The sequence below is a fragment of the Lolium perenne genome, chromosome 5, assembly GCF_019359855.2.
Source record: "Lolium perenne isolate Kyuss_39 chromosome 5, Kyuss_2.0, whole genome shotgun sequence".
Classification (NCBI taxonomy): Eukaryota; Viridiplantae; Streptophyta; class Magnoliopsida; order Poales; family Poaceae; genus Lolium; species Lolium perenne.
The window spans coordinates 89304184-89320526 of NC_067248.2; positions in this window are offsets into that span (position 1 = coordinate 89304184).

Sequence of the window (16343 nt, forward strand, 5' to 3'; positions counted from 1 at the left end):
CGAGTAACCGTGTGGAACTTTTACACCTAGGAGGCACTCGAAAAACCTCTCGAGCTCCTCCTCGCTCAGAGTGAAGCAGGCAGGTTTAAGCACCACCACCTCATTCTTCTTAGCCCTTTTGTGGTGACCCTGAGTCGTTTCCGTCTGTTCATCATCATCATCACTATCGGTGGGAGTGCGAAGTTCTTTCTTGAGGCCAAGCAATTTCAGGTCGGTTCTTGCTTTCGGGCCATCCTTGGTCCTCTCCGCATGTTCATCGTAGTGCCAAGTAGGCTCTCGGTAACGTTTTCGTGATGTGCATGACATCGAGGCTATGGGGCGTGTGGAGGACCTTCCAAGACGGCAGGTCCCGAGAAAACAGACCTCGCTTTCCATACTCCCGACAGCGGCGATTCCCGCGGTCGCTTCTTTCAAGGAGCTGGGCACTCTTCACAATTTTCCAAAAGCTCGGATATTTCTTCGCCGCTCCTCGGTCGTGGGGCTCTTCCGAGCTCCTCTTCGCCGTTGAACAGATCCTTGCGTTTTCTCCACGGGTGATCGAAGCGAAGCCACATTCGAGTCCCTTGGAACACAGTTTTACAAGACCCGGGAGGCTTCGGCAGCTGCAGATGCGGGGTCTTATCCATGCACTTGACACATCCCTTGAATCCGTGGTTCACCTGGCACGATACATATGCGTAACCAGGATAGTCCTGCACTGTCGTTAGCAATGCGGCTCTGAGAGGGAAATATTCTCTTTTGTACGCGTCCCAAGTAGGGCCGGCGTACGCCACGGCGTGGCTAACTCCTCTTTCAACAGACCGAGATACCGATGCATGTCCACGCCCGGTTGTTTTGGCCCCTGAATAAGAATACTCATGTGTACGTACCGCTGCTTTGTGCACAGCCAGGGGGGGAGGTTGTATGGCCATACAAACACGGGCCAGGTGCTATGCGTGCTACTCTGGTTTCCAAAGGGATTGAGTCCGTCGGTGCTCATGCCCGGACGAATGTTCCTCGGTTCGCTCCCGAACTCATCTCGCGAACTCAATGTCCAACGCATTCCACCGGCTAGCGTCTGCAGGGTGTGTCGAGGATCTTGCCCTTCTCCGGATCATCTGCGGGCTTCTCCTTTCCGCGTGCCATTGCATGAGCTTTGCTTCCTTAGGATCTACGAAATACCGCCTGCAGACGGGGAGTGATAGGAAAGTACCGAGACAACTTTGTGAGGAACTTTCTTGTTCCCTCTCTTGTACCGTCCTTGGCCGCACACCGGACATGTGGTTCTATCCTTGTACTCATTCCGAAAAAGTGCACAATCATTGATGCATGCGTGGTACTTTACGTGCGGTAGGTCGAGTGGGCAAACTACTTTCTTGGCCTCGTCGATACTTGTCGGCAATGTGTTGTCCTTGGGAAGACGAGCATGCCAGGATTTCATGTTATCGTTGAAGCTGCTGTCGGTCCATTTGTGTTCCGCCTTCATCTCCAGACACTCGAGCGTTACACTCAAGCGTGTATCCTCGGGCCGGCACTCTGGATACAATGGAGTCATCCCGTCTACCTCCATTTGCGCCGGCTTGCTTCAGGTTTGGCGTTGCCCGTGTCCTTCGGGAGAAGCTCTTGAACATGAGGGTCCCGCAGGGCCGACGTTAGCGGCGTGCAGCTTCCTCTCGGCATCTCCACCACCATCTCCTCCGGCATCATCATCTCCTTCATCGGCCTCTCCTTCCTCATGATGAACACCATGTTCGGGAGACTCTTCGTCTTCTCGCCCGATGTCGGCCTCTTCTTCATGACCAACATTTGCCGCCGGCTCCTCGTTGAAGCCGAGCATGAAACCGCGCCTGAGCAGGTGTTCCTCCGGTTGTCCGAGAATCGTGGTCGATCCACTGCCGGAGTCCGCATTTTCGACACGGACATCTTATCAGGGTCATGTTGTTCCTAACCATGTCGGCCTTCGCGTTCACCTTGTATCTAACCACTTGTCCTTCCCTCATATGGACGACCATGGTTGACTGCATCATACATATATAGAGCAAAAGAGAGTTAATTAGAACCACACACACCATGCATAAACACACATGCATGCATGATCGCCGGAAAATTTCGACATGACCTATCCTAAAAGTGGGACATATGGCTAGTGCAAGAATTTGCCGAAATGGAAATGAATCAACATTTCGGCAAACATCCATGCACCACACGCCGGCAAGACAAACCAACAACACAAATAAGCTTCTTCGCAAGCAAACATTCAACCACAACACAAAGCTCAACACATATAAACATCATCTTCTCGCCACCGCAAACCGTCCGGGAGCGCGATAATAATCTTCACCTACAAAACATCCATACACACAAAACATGCATCCAATAGTACTCAACCTCTCACAAATCTACCAACATCATGGTGGAGCAAGAGGATGGGGTGGTGGAGACAAAACAATGGACCATGCAAGAGGGAAAGTGGAGGAGGAGGGAAAGAGAATTGTGGTTTTTAGTACCCCTCTACAAGTTGGTGTGGCTTCCCCTCACAAATATGCCCACAAAATAGGCTTAGAGCTATCAATAATGGAGAAAAGTATGACCAAAATGGAGTGGGAGAGAGGAGGAACACGAGCTGGTTGGAGAAGACAAGAAGGGAAAGGGTGGTGGGTGGAAGAAAAGAGGGGGAAAGCTGCCTCCAAAAGTGAGATCTACTATTCACTTTCTGTGGCGCATTAGCTGATATGCGCCACAGAAACATCAACTTCTGTGGCGCATATCAGCTAATGCGCCACAGAATCATGGTGGCGTGAGCCGGGGGGTGGTCCCCGCAGGAAATTCTGTGGCGCACGGACCAACGTGCGCCACAGAAACTTAACTTTCTGTGGCGCACGCTGGACCATGCGCCACAGAATTTCCTTCGGCCATGTGCAGTGGTGGACCCAGGGTGGGTCCCACGAACTTTCTGTGGCGCACTGCTCACCGTGCGCCACAGAATCTCCATCTTCTGTGGCGCACGTGTAAGCATATGCGCCACAGAAACATAAATATTTTTATGGCGCAGTTTGATGGTGCGCCACAGAAATATTTTTGTGGCGCATGACCTGTTTGGTGCGCCACAGAGGTGATTTCCACCTATAATGGTTTTCCTACTAGTGGTTTGAACAACAAGGAAGATAGTGTAGAGCCTTATAATGCTTGCAATATGTTCTTGTGTAAGTTTTGCTGTACCTGTTCATACTTGTGTTTGCTTCAAACAACCTTGCTAGCCCAAACCTTGTACTGAGAGGAAATGCTTCTCATGCATCCAAACACCTTGAGCCAAAACCCATGCCATTTGTGTCCACCATATCTACCTACTATGTGGTATTTTTCTGCCATTCCAAAGTAAATTACTTGAGTGCTACCTTTAAATTTTCATTCCTTTATCTTTGCAATATATAGCTCATGGGACAAATAGCTTAAAAACTATTGTGGTGATGAATATGTAGTTATGTGTTTTAATTCTTATAAGTTGCTTGTTGAGCGGTAACCATGTTTCTGGGGACGCCATCAACTTTACCTTTGTTGGATATCATGTGAGATGCTATGCATGTTCGTCTTGTCTGAAGTAAGTGCGATTTCATGATCAAATGGTTTGAGTATGCATATGTTAGAGAAGAACATTGGGCAGCTAACTAAAGCCATGTATCATGGTGGAAGTTTCAGTTTGGACATACAACCTCAATCTCTTATGAGAATATTATTTGTTGTTGAATGCTTAAGCATTAAAAGAGGAGTCCATTATCTGTTGTCTATGTTGTCCCGGTATGGATGTCTAAGTTGAGAATAATCAAAAGCGATAAATCCAATGCGTGCTTTCTCCTTAGACCTTTGTACAGGCGGCATAGAGGTACCCCTTTGTGACACTTGGTTGAAACATATGCTATGCAATGATAATCCGTGTTTTCCGAGCTGATTAGGACAAGGTGCGAGCACTATCAGTACTCTATGCATGAGACTTGCAACTTGTAGGAAGTATTATGCATAGCACATATGAATTATTACTACAGTTGACAAAATTGTTTCTATGTTTTCAAAACAAAAGCTCTAGCACAAAAATAGTAATCCATGCTTCCCTCTGCGAAGGGCCATTCTTTTACTTTATGTCGAGTCAGTTTACCCACTTCTTTCTATCTTAGAAGCAAACACTTGTGTTAACTGTGTGCATTGATTCTTACATGTTTACTTATTGCACTTGTTATATTACTCTATGTTGACAAATATCCATGAGATATACATGTTACAAGTTGAAAGCAATTGCTGAAACTTAATCATCCTTTGTGTTGCTTCAATTCATTCTACTTTGAATTTATTGCTTATGAGTTAGCTCTTATGCAAATCTTGTTGATACTTGCTTGAAAGTACTATTCATGAAAAGTTTTGGTATATGATTCATTTGTTTAGTCATTATCTTTGTTAGCAATCTTTTGTTCAGATCACTCCATTTATCTCATATGCTTTACAATAATGTTGATCAAGATTATGTTGGTAGCATGTCACCTCAGAAATTATTTGTGTTATCGTTTACCTACTCGAGGGCGAGTAGGAACTAAGCTTGGGGATGCTTGATACGTCTCAAACGTATCTATAATTTCTTATGTTCCATGCTACTTTTATGGCAATACTTGAATGTTTTATACATACTTTACAGCATTATTATACATTTTCCGGCACTAACCTATTAACAATATGCCGAAGCGCCAGTTGCTGTTTTCTGCTGTTTTTGGTTTCAGAAATCCTAGTAAGGAAATATTCTCGGAATTGGACGAAATCAACGCCCGGGGTCCTATTTTTACACGAAGCTTCCAGAAGACAGAGGGGGAAAGGAAGTGGGGCCACGAGGCGCCGACACAATAGGGCGGCGCGGCCCAAGCCCTGGCCGCGCCGCCCTGTTGTGTGGGGCCCTCGTGTGGCCCCCTGACTTGCCCTTCCGCCTACTTAAAGCCTTCGTTGCGAAACCACCTGTACCGAGAGCCACGATACGGAAAACCTTCCAGAGACGCCGCCGCCGCCAATCCCATCTCGGGGGATTCAGGAGATCGCCTCCGACACCCTGCCGGAGAGGGGAATCATCACCGGAGGGGCTCTATACCATCATGCCCGCCTCCGGATTGATGCGTTAGTAGTTCATCCTTGGACTATGGGTCCATAGCAGTAGCTAGATGGTTGTCTTCTCCGCTTGGGCTATCATTGTTTAGATCTTGTGAGCTGCCTAACATGATCAAGATCATCTATTTGTAATGCTACATGTTGTGTTTGGTGGGATCCGATGAATCTAGAATATTATGTCAAGTTGATTATCAATCTATCATATATGTGTTGTTTATGTTCTTGCATGCTCTCCGTTGCTAGTAGAGGCTCTGGCCAAGTTGATACTTGTAACTCCAAGGGGGGGGGGTAATTATGCTCGATAGTGGGTTCATGCCTCCATTGAATGCAGGATGTGACGAAAGTTCTAAGGTTGTGGATGTCTTGTTGCTACTAGGGATACAACAGTGCGGCTTGGTCTAGGGATATTTGCGTTGATTACAGTACGCACCATACTTAATGCAATTATCATTGTTTACAACTTAATCTTTGGAGGGTGCGGATGTTAACCCGAAGGTGGATTATTTAGGCATAGATGCATGCTGGATAGCGGTCTATGTACTTTGTCGTAATGCCCTGATTAAATCACATAGTAATCATCGTTGATATGTATTGAATCTTTATTTGTCAATTGCCCACCTGTAATTTGTTCACCCAGCATGCTAGTTATCTTATTGGAGAGACACCACTAGTGAACTGTGGACCCCGGTCCATTCTTTTACATCTGAATACAATCTACTGCAATAATTGTTCTTACTGTTCTTTGCAAACAAACACCATCTTCCACTCGATACGCTTAATCCTTTGTTTTCAGCAAGCCGGTGAGATTGACAACCTCACTGTTACGTTGGGGCAAAGTATCTTGATTGTGTTGTGCAGGTTCCACGTTGGCGCCGGTTTCACTGGTGTTGCGCCGCATGATGCGCGTAGATGTACACGTCCGTTGGGAACCCCAAGAGGAAGGTGTGATGCGTACAACAGCAAGTTTTCCCTCAGAAAGAAACCAAGCTTATATAACCAGTAGGAGCCAAGAAGCACGTGAAGGTTGTTGGTGGAGGAATGTAGTGCGGCGCAACACCAGTGAAACCGGCGCCAACGTGGAACCTGCACAACACAATCAAAGTACTTTGTCCCAACGTAACAGTGAGGTTGTCAATCTCACCGGCTTGCTGAAAACAAAAGATTAAGCGTATCGAGTGGAAGATGGTGTTTGTTTGCAAATAACAGTAAAAACTGTAGAATGTATTCAGATGTAAAAGAATGGACCGGGGTCCACAGTTCACTAGTGGTGTCTCTCCAATAAGATAACTAACATGTTGGGTGAACAAATTACAGGCGGGCAATTGACAAATAAATATTCAATACATATCAACGATGATTACTATGTGATTTAATCAGGGCATTACGACAAAGTACATAGACCGCTATCCAGCATGCATCTATGCCTAAATAATCCACCTTCAGGTTATCATCCGAACCCCTTCCAGTATTAAGTTGTAAACAACAGATAATTGCATTAAGTATGGCGCGTAATGTAATCAACACAAATATCCTTAGACAAAGCATCGATGTTTTATCCCTAGTAGCAACAAAGACATCCACAACCTTAGAACTTTCTCACATCGTCCCGCATTCAATGGAGGCATGAACCCACTATCGAGCATAATTACTCCCTCTTGGAGTTACAAGTATCAACTTGGCCAGAGCCTCTACTAGCAACGGAGAGCATGCAAGAACATAAACAACACATATATGATAGATTGATAATCAACTTAACATAATATTCTATATTCATCGGATCCCGCCAAACACAACATGTAGCATTACAAATAGATGATCTTGATCATGTTAGGCAGCTCACAAGATCTAAACAATGATAGCACAAGCGGAAAAGACAACCATCTAGCTACTGCTATGGACCCATAGTCCAAGGATGAACTACTCACGCATCAATCCGGAGACGGGCATGATGATGTAGAGCCCCTCCGGTGATGATTCCCCTCTCCGGCAGGGTGCCGGAGGCGATCTCCTGAATCCCCCGAGATGGGATTGGCGGCGACGGCCTCTCAGTAATGTTTTCCGTATCGTGGCTCTCGGTACAGGGGGTTTCGCGACGAAGGCTATTTGTAGGCGGAAGGGTAGGTCAAGGGGCGACGTGAGGGCCCCACACAACATGCCGGCGCGGCCAGGGCTTGGGCCGCGCCGCCCTGGTGTGTGGCCCCCTCGTGGCCCCACTTCCTTTCCCTTTCGGTCTTCTAGAAGCTTCGTGTAAAAATAGGCCCCTGGGCGTTGATTTCGTCCAATTCCGAGAATATTTCCTTACTAGGATTTCTGAAACCAAAAACAGCAGAAAAACAGAAACTGGCACTTTGGCATCTTGTTAATAGGTTAGTGCCGGAAAATGTATAATAATGCTGTAAATTATGTATAAAACATTCAAGTATTGTCATAAAAGTAGCATGGAACATAAGAAATTATAGATACGTTTGAGACGTATCAAGCATCCCCAAGCTTAGTTCCTACTCGCCCTTGAGTAGGTAAACGATAACACAAATAATTTCTGAAGTGACATGCTACCAACATAATCTTGATCAACATTATTGTAAAGCATATGAGATGAATGGAGTGATCTGAACAAAAGATTGCCAACAAAGATAATGACTAAGCAAATGAATCATATAGCAAAACTTTTCATGAATAGTACTTTCAAACAAGTATCAATAAGACTTGCATAAGAGCTAACTCATAAGCAATAAATTCAAAGTAGAATGCATTGAAGCAACACAAAGGATGATTAAGTTTCAGCGAATGCTTTCAACTTGTAACATGTATATCTCATGGATATTTGTCAACATAGAGTAATATAACAAGTGCAATAAGTAAACATGTAAGAATCAATGCACACAGTTAACACAAGTGTTTGCTTCTAAGATAGAAAGAAGTGGGTAAACTGACTCAACATAAAGTAAAAGAATGACCCTTCGCAGAGGGAAGCACGGATTACTATTTTTGTGCTAGAGCTTTTGTTTTGAAAACATAGAAACAATTTTGTCAACGGTAGTAATAATTCATATGTGCTATGCATAATACTTCCTACAAGTTGCATGTCTCATGCATAGAGTACTAATAGTGCTCGCACCTTGTCCTACTTAGCTCGGAAGACACGGATTATCATCGCATAACATATGTTTCAACCAAGTGTCACAAAGGGGTACCACTATGCCGCCTGTACAAGTGTCTAAGGAGAAAGCACGCATTGGATTTCTCACTTTTGATTATTCTCAACTTAGACATCCATACCGGGACAACATAGACAACAGATAATGGACTCCTCTTTTAATGCTTAAGCATTCAACAACAGTTAATATTCTCATAATAGATTGAGGTTGTATGTCCAAACTGAAACTTCCACCATGATACATGGCTTTAGTTAGCTGCCCAATATTCTTCTCTAATATATGCATACTCAAACCATTTGATCATGAAATCGCACTTACTTCAGACAAGACGAACATGCATAGCATCTCACATGATATCCAACAAAGGTAAAAAGTTGATGGCGTCCCCAGAAACATGGTTACCGCTCAACAAGCAACTTATAAGAACTAAGACACATAACTACATATTCATCACCACAATAGTTTTTAAGATATTTGTCCCATGAGCTATATATTGTAAAGGTAAAGGAATGAAATTTTAAAGGTAGCACTCAAGTAATTTACTTTGGAATGGCAGAAAAATACCACATAGTAGGTAGATATGGTGGACACAAATGGCATGGGTTTTGGCTCAAGGTGTTTGGATGCACGAGAAGCATTTCCTCTCAGTACAAGGTTTGGGCTAGCAAGGTTGTTTGAAGCAAACACAAGTATGAACAGGTACAACAAAACTTACACAAGAACATATTGCAAGCATTATAAGACTCTACACTGTCTTCCTTGTTGTTCAAACACTTTACCCGAAAATATCTAGACTTAGAGAGACCAATCATGCAAACCAAATTAAACAAGCACTACAGTAGTTCTTCATTAATAGATTAAACTACATGATGCAAGAGCTTAAACATGATCTATGAGAGCTCAAATAATTGCCAAGTTATTCCAAACCATATGTAGCATTTTCTGATTCCAACCAAATAGCAATTTAACGAAGCAATCAGCCTTCGCCATGAACATTAAAGCACAATTAAGAACACAAGTGTTCCATATGAAAAAGCGGAGCGTAATATCTCCAATATAAGAATGGTGGGATCCAACTTTATTCAAAAAAAAAACAAAAAAAAGCAAACCGACGCTCCAAGTAAAGAACAAAGGATGTGATGGAATAAAAATATAGTTTCACTAGAAATGACCTGATAATATTGTCGATGAATAAGGGGATGCCTTGGGCATCCCCAAGCTTAGATGCTTGAGTCTTCTTAAAATATGCAGGGATGAACCACCGGGGCATCCCCAAGCTTAGACCTTTCACTCTTCTTAAGTATAGTATATCATCCTCTTCTCTTGACCCTTGAAAACTTCCTTCACACAAACTTCAAGCAAACTCATTAGAGGGTTAGTGCATAACCAAAAATTCACATATTCAGAGGTGACATAATCATTATTAACACTTCTGGACATTGCACAAAGCTTCTGAAAGTTAATGGAACAAAGAAACTCATTCAACATAGCAAAAGCGGCAATGCGAAATAAAAGACAGAATCTGTCAAAAACAGAACAGTCCGTAAAGATGAATCTGGAAGGAGCACTTAACTTGCTCAAATGGAAAAACTCAAAACTAATGAAAGTTGCGTACATATATGTGGATCACGCTCGTAAATTTTCAGATTTTTTCGATTTTTTTACAGAGACTTCTGCGAGAATTCGTCACAGGCAGCAATGCTGTTTCTGCGCAGCGATCCAAATCTATCATCAACTTTAACATAGAAACTTTACTTGGCACAAAAACATGATAAGGAGAGGTTGCTACAGTAGTAAACAACTTCCAAGACTCAACAATACAGTAAATAAAATGAAACATGGGTTATCTCCCAAGAAGTGCTTTTCTTTAACGCCTTTCAGCTAGGCGCAGAAAGTGCAAATCAAGTAACATCAAGAGATGAAACATCAACATCATAGCTTGTTCTAATAATAGAATCAAAATACAACTTCATTATCTTTCTAGGGAAGTGTTCCATACCTTTCTTGAGAGGAAATTGATATTTAATATTACCTTCTCTCATATCAATAACAGCACCAACGGTTCGAAGAAAAGGTCTTCCCAACACAATAGGACAAGATGCATTGTATTCGATATCCAAGACAACAAAATCAACGGGGACAAGGTTATTGTTAACCGTAATGCGCACATTATCAATCCTCCCCAAAGGTTTCTTTTTAACATTATCAGCAAGATTAACATCCAAATAACAATTCTTCAATGGTGGCAAGTCAAGCATATCATAAATCTTTTTAGGCATAACAGAAATACTTGCACCAAGATCACATAAAGCATTACACTCAAAATCATTGAATTTCATTTTAATGGGCTCCCAACCATCTTCTAACTTCCTAGGAATAGAAGCTTCAAGTTTTAATTTCTCTTCCCTAGCTTTAATGAGAGCATTTGTAATATGTTTTGTAAAGGCTAAATTTATAGCACTAGCATTGGGACTTCTAGCAAGTTTTTGTAAGAACTTTATAACTTCAGTAATATGACAATCATCAAAATCTAAACCATTATGTTCTACAGCAATGGAATCATTGTAACCAATATTTTGGAAAATTTTAGCAGTTTTATCACAAACAGCAGTTTCAGCAGTTTCAGGCAATTTTGTGCGCTTTGCACTAGGAGTAGAAACATTGCCAACACCAATTATTTTACCATTGATAGTAGGAGGTGCAGCAACATGTGAAGAATCAACATTACTAGTGGTGGTAATAGTCCATACTTTAGCTACATTATTCTCTTTAGCAAGTTTTTCTTTTTCTTCTCTATCCCACCTAGCATGCAATTCAGCCAACAATCTAATATTATCATTAATTCAAACTTGGATGGCATTTGTTTTAGCAAACCTAGCATCTTTAACTTCCTCAGGCATAACTTTCAATTTTAAAAGATCAACATCAAGAGCAAGACTATCAACCTTAGAAGCAAGAACATCAATTTTACCAAGCTTTTCTTCAACAGTTTTATTGAAAGCAATTTGTGTACTAATAAATTCTTTAAGCATCACTTCAAGACCAGAGGGTACACTCTTATTATTGTTGTAAGAATTACCATAAGAATTACCATAACCGTTACCATTATTAGAAGGATATGGCCTATAGTTGTTGTTACCATAATTATTCCTATAAGCATTGTTGTTGAAATTATTACTCTTAATGAAATTCACATCAACATTTTCTTCTTGAGCAACCAATGAAGCTAAAGGAACATTATTAGGATCAATATCAGATCTACCATTTGCAAGCATAGACATAATAGCATCAATCTTATCACCCAAAGAAGAGGTTTCTTCAACAGAATTTACCTTCTTACCTTGAGGAGTTCTTTCAGTGTGCCATTCAGAGTAATTGATCATCATATCATCAAGTAATTTAGTCGCGGCGCCCAGGGTGATGGACATAAAAGTACCTCCAGCAGCTGAATCCAATAGGTTCCTTGAGGAAAAATTCAATCCTGCATAAAAGGTTTGGATGATTGATGTCTACGGGTGCTTCTATTCTTGTAGACAGTGTTGGGCCTCCAAGAGCAGAGGTTTGTAGAACAGCAGCAAGTTTCCCTTAAGTGGATTACCCAAGGTTTATCGAACTCAGGGAGGAAGAGGTCAAAGATATCCCTCTCATGCAACCCTGCAACCACAAAGCAAGAAGTCTCTTGTGTCCCCAACACACCTAATAGGTGCACTAGTTCGGCGAAGAGATAGTGAAATACAAGTGGTATGAATGAATATGAGCAGTAGTACGGCGCCAGAAAATAGCTTACTGGCGTGCAGTTGATGGTAGTAATATTGTAGGAAGTAAACAAGCAGTAGTAACGCAGCAGTAACGCAAAGATAAAACAAGAAATAAGCGACGATAGCGATATTTAGGAACAAGGCCTAGGGATTAGACTTTCACTAGTGGACACTCTCAACATTGATCACATAACAGAATAGATAAATGCATACTCTACACTCTCTTGTTGGATGATGAACACATTGCGTAGGATTACACGAACCCTCAATGCCGGAGTTAACAAGCTCCACAATTCAATGTTCATATTTAAATAACCTTAGAGTGCATGAAAGATCGACACGACTAAACCAAGTACTAACATAGCATGCACACTGTCACCTTCACGCTAGGTAGGAGGAATAGATCACATCAATACCATCATAGCAATAGTTAACTTCATAATCTACAAGAGATCATAATCATAGCCTACGCCAAGTACTAACACGAGTGCACACACTGTCACCATTACACCGTGTAGGAGGAATAAAACTACTTTAATAACATCACTAGAGTAGCACATAGATAAATTGTGATACAAAACACATTGCAATCATAAAGAGATATAAATAAGCACTTCACTATGCCATTCATAACAGTGAATAAGTATTCTGTGAAATATAGCCTAAGAGACCCACACGGTGCACACACTGTCACCTTTACACACGTGGGACAAGGAGTCTCCGGAGATCACATAAGTAAAACCCACTTGACTAGCATAATGACATCTAGATTACAAGCATCATCATATGAATCTCAATCATGTAAGGCAGCTCATGAGATTATTGTATTGAAGTACATAGGAGAGAGATGAACCACATAGCTACCGGTACAGCCCCGAGCCTCAATGGAGAACTACTCCCTCCTCATGGGAGCAGCAGCGGTGATGAAGATGGCGGTGGAGATGGCAGCGGTGTCGATGGAGAAGCCTTCCGGGGGCACTTCCCCGTCCCGGCGGCGTGCCGGAACAGAGACTCCTGTCCCCCAGATCTTGGCTTCGCGATGGCGGCGACTCTGGAAGGTTTCGCGTACCGTGGCTTATTCGTCGGGGTTTTTAGGTCAGGGACCTTATATAGGCGAAAGGGCAGCGTCAGAAGGTCGAAGGGGCGACGACACCATAGGGCGGCGCGGCCAGGGCCTGGGCCGCGCCGGCCTATCATCTGGGGCCTGTGTGGCCCCCCTCTGGCGACTCTCGGGTGTTCTGGATGCTTCCGGGCAAAATAGGAACCTGGGCGTTGATTTCGTCCAATTCCGAGAATATTTCGTTACTAGGATTTCTGAATCCAAAAACAGAAAACAGGAACTGGCACTTCGGCATCTTGTTAATAGGTTAGTTCCAGAAAATGCACGAATATGACATAAAGTGTGCATAAAACATGTAGGTATCATCAATAAAGTAGCATGGAACATAAGAAATTATCGATACGTCAGAGACGTATCAGCATCCCCAAGCTTAGTTCTGCTCGTCCCGAGCAGGTAAAACGATGACAAAGATAATTTCTGAAGTGACATGCCATCATAACCTTGATCATACTATTTGTAAACATATGTAATGAATGCAGCGATCAAAACAATGGTAATGACATGAGTAAACAAGTGAATCATAAAGCAAAGACTTTTCATGAATAGTACTTCAAGACAAGCATCAATAAGTCTTGCATAAGAGTTAACTCATAAAGCAATAATTCAAAGTAGAGGCATTGAAGCAACATAAAGGAAGATGAAGTTTCAGCGGTTGCTTTCAACTTATAACATGTATATCTCATGGATAATGTCAACATAGAGCAATATAACAAATGCAATATGCAAGTATGTAGGAATCAATGCATAGTTCACACAAGTGTTTGCTTCTTAAGGTGGAGAGAGATAGGTAAACTGACTCAACAATAAAAGTAAAAGAAAGGTCCTTCAAAGAGGAAAGCATTGATTGCTATATTTGTGCTAGAGCTTTGATTTTGAAAACATCAAGAGAGTATAAAAGTAAAGTTTTGAGAGGTGTTTGTTGTTGTCAACGAATGGTAGTGGGTGCTCTAACCCCCTTGCCAGACAAACCTTCAAAGAGCGGCTCCCATTTTATTTTATTTTTGGGTGGCACTCCTTCCAACCTTTCTTTCACAAACCATGGCTAACCGAATCCTCGGGTGCCTGCCAACAATCTCATACCATGAAGGAGTGCCTTTTTATTTTAGTTTTATTATGATGACACTCCTCCCCGCCTTTGCTTTCTCAAGCCATGGATAACCGAATCCTTCGGGTGCCGTCCAACAATCACATACCATGGAGGAGTGTCTATTTTTGTTAATTAATTTGGGACTGGGAATCCCATTGCCAGCTCTTTTTGCAAAATTATTGGATAAGCGGATGAAGCCACTAGTCCATTGGTGAAAGTTGCCCAACAAGATTGAAAGATAAACACCACATACTTCCTCATGAGCTATAAAACATTGACACAAATAAGAGGTAATAACTTTTGAATTGTTTAAAGGTAGCACTCAAGCAATTTACTTTGGAATGGCGGAGAAATACCATGTAGTAGGTAGGTATGGTGGACACAAATGGCATAGTGGTTGGCTCAAGGATTTGGATGCATGAGAAGTATTCCCTCTCGATACAAGGTTTAGGCTAGCAAGGTTATTTGAAGCAAACTCAAGGATGAACCGGTGCAGCAAGACTCACATAAAAGACATATTGTAAACATTATAAGACTTTACACCGTCTTCCTTGTTGTTCAAAACTCAATACTAGAAATTATCTAGACTTTAGAGAGACCAATTATGCAAACCAAATTTTAGCAAGCTCTATGTATTTCTTCATTAATAGGTGCGAAGTATATGATGCAAGAGCTTAAACATGAGCACAACAATTGCCAAGTATCACATTATCCAAGACATTTTACCAATTACTACATGTAGCATTTTTCAATTCCAACCATATAACAATTTAACGAAGAGGAAACTTCGCCATGAATATTATGAGCTAAGAACACATGTGTTCATACGAACCAGCGGAGCGTGTCTCCCTCCCACACAAGGATGAACTTATTCAGAGGATGAAAATAACAAAACGAAAATAAAAGCACACAGACGCTCCAAGTAAAGTACATAAGATGTGACTGAATAAAAATATAGTTTCACTAGAAGAAACCTGATAAGTTGTCGATGAAGAAGGGGATGCCTTGGGCATCCCCAAGCTTAGATGCTTGAGTCTTCTTAAAATATGCAGGGATGAACCACCGGGGCATCCCCAAGCTTAGACCTTTCACTCTTCTCGATCACATTATATCACCCTCTTCTATTGACCCTTGAAAACTCCTGCCACACCATACTTCGAGCAAACTCATTAGAGGGTTAGTGCACAATAAAAATTCACATGTTCAGAGGTGACACAATCATTCTTAACACTTCTGGACATTGCACAAAACTTCTGAAAGTTAATGGAACAAAGAAACTCATTCAACTTAACAAAAGCGGCAATGCGAAATAAAAGGCAGAATCTGTCAAAAACAGAACAGTCCGTAAAGACGAACCTGAAAGGGGCACTTAACTTGCTCAAATGGAAAAACTCAAAACTAATGAAAGTTGCGTACATATCTGAGGATCACGCTCGTAAATTTGCAGATTTTTTCGAATTTTTTACAGAAACTTGTGCCAGAATTCGTGACAGACAGCAATGCTGTTTCTGCGCAGCGATCCCAAATATAACATCAACTTTAGCATAGAAACTTTACTTGGCACAAAAACATGATAAGGAGAGGTTGCTACAGTAGTAAGCAACTTCCAAGACTCAACAAAACAAAAATTGCTGTAGTAAAATAAACACATGGGTTATCTCCCAAGAAGTTCTTTCTTTATAGCCATTAAGATGGGCTCAGCAGTTTTAATGATGATGCTCTCGCAAGAAATAGTATTTGAAGCAAAAGAGAGCATCAAGAGGCAAATTAAAAACAAATTTAGGCCTAACATGCTTCCTATGAAAAGGAATCTTGTAAATAAACAAGTTCAAGAAGCATAATGCAACAAGCATAGAAAGATAAAACAAGTGTAGCTTAAAAAATTTCAGCACATAGAGAGGCATTTTAGTAACATGAAAATTTCTATAACCATATTTTCCTCTCTCATAATAACTTTCAGTAGCAACATGAGCAAACTCAACAATATAACTATCACATAAAGCATTCTTATCATGAGTCTCATGCATAAAATTATTACTCTCCACATAGGCATAATCAATTTTATTAGTTGTAGTGGGAGCAAATTCAACAAAGTAGCTATC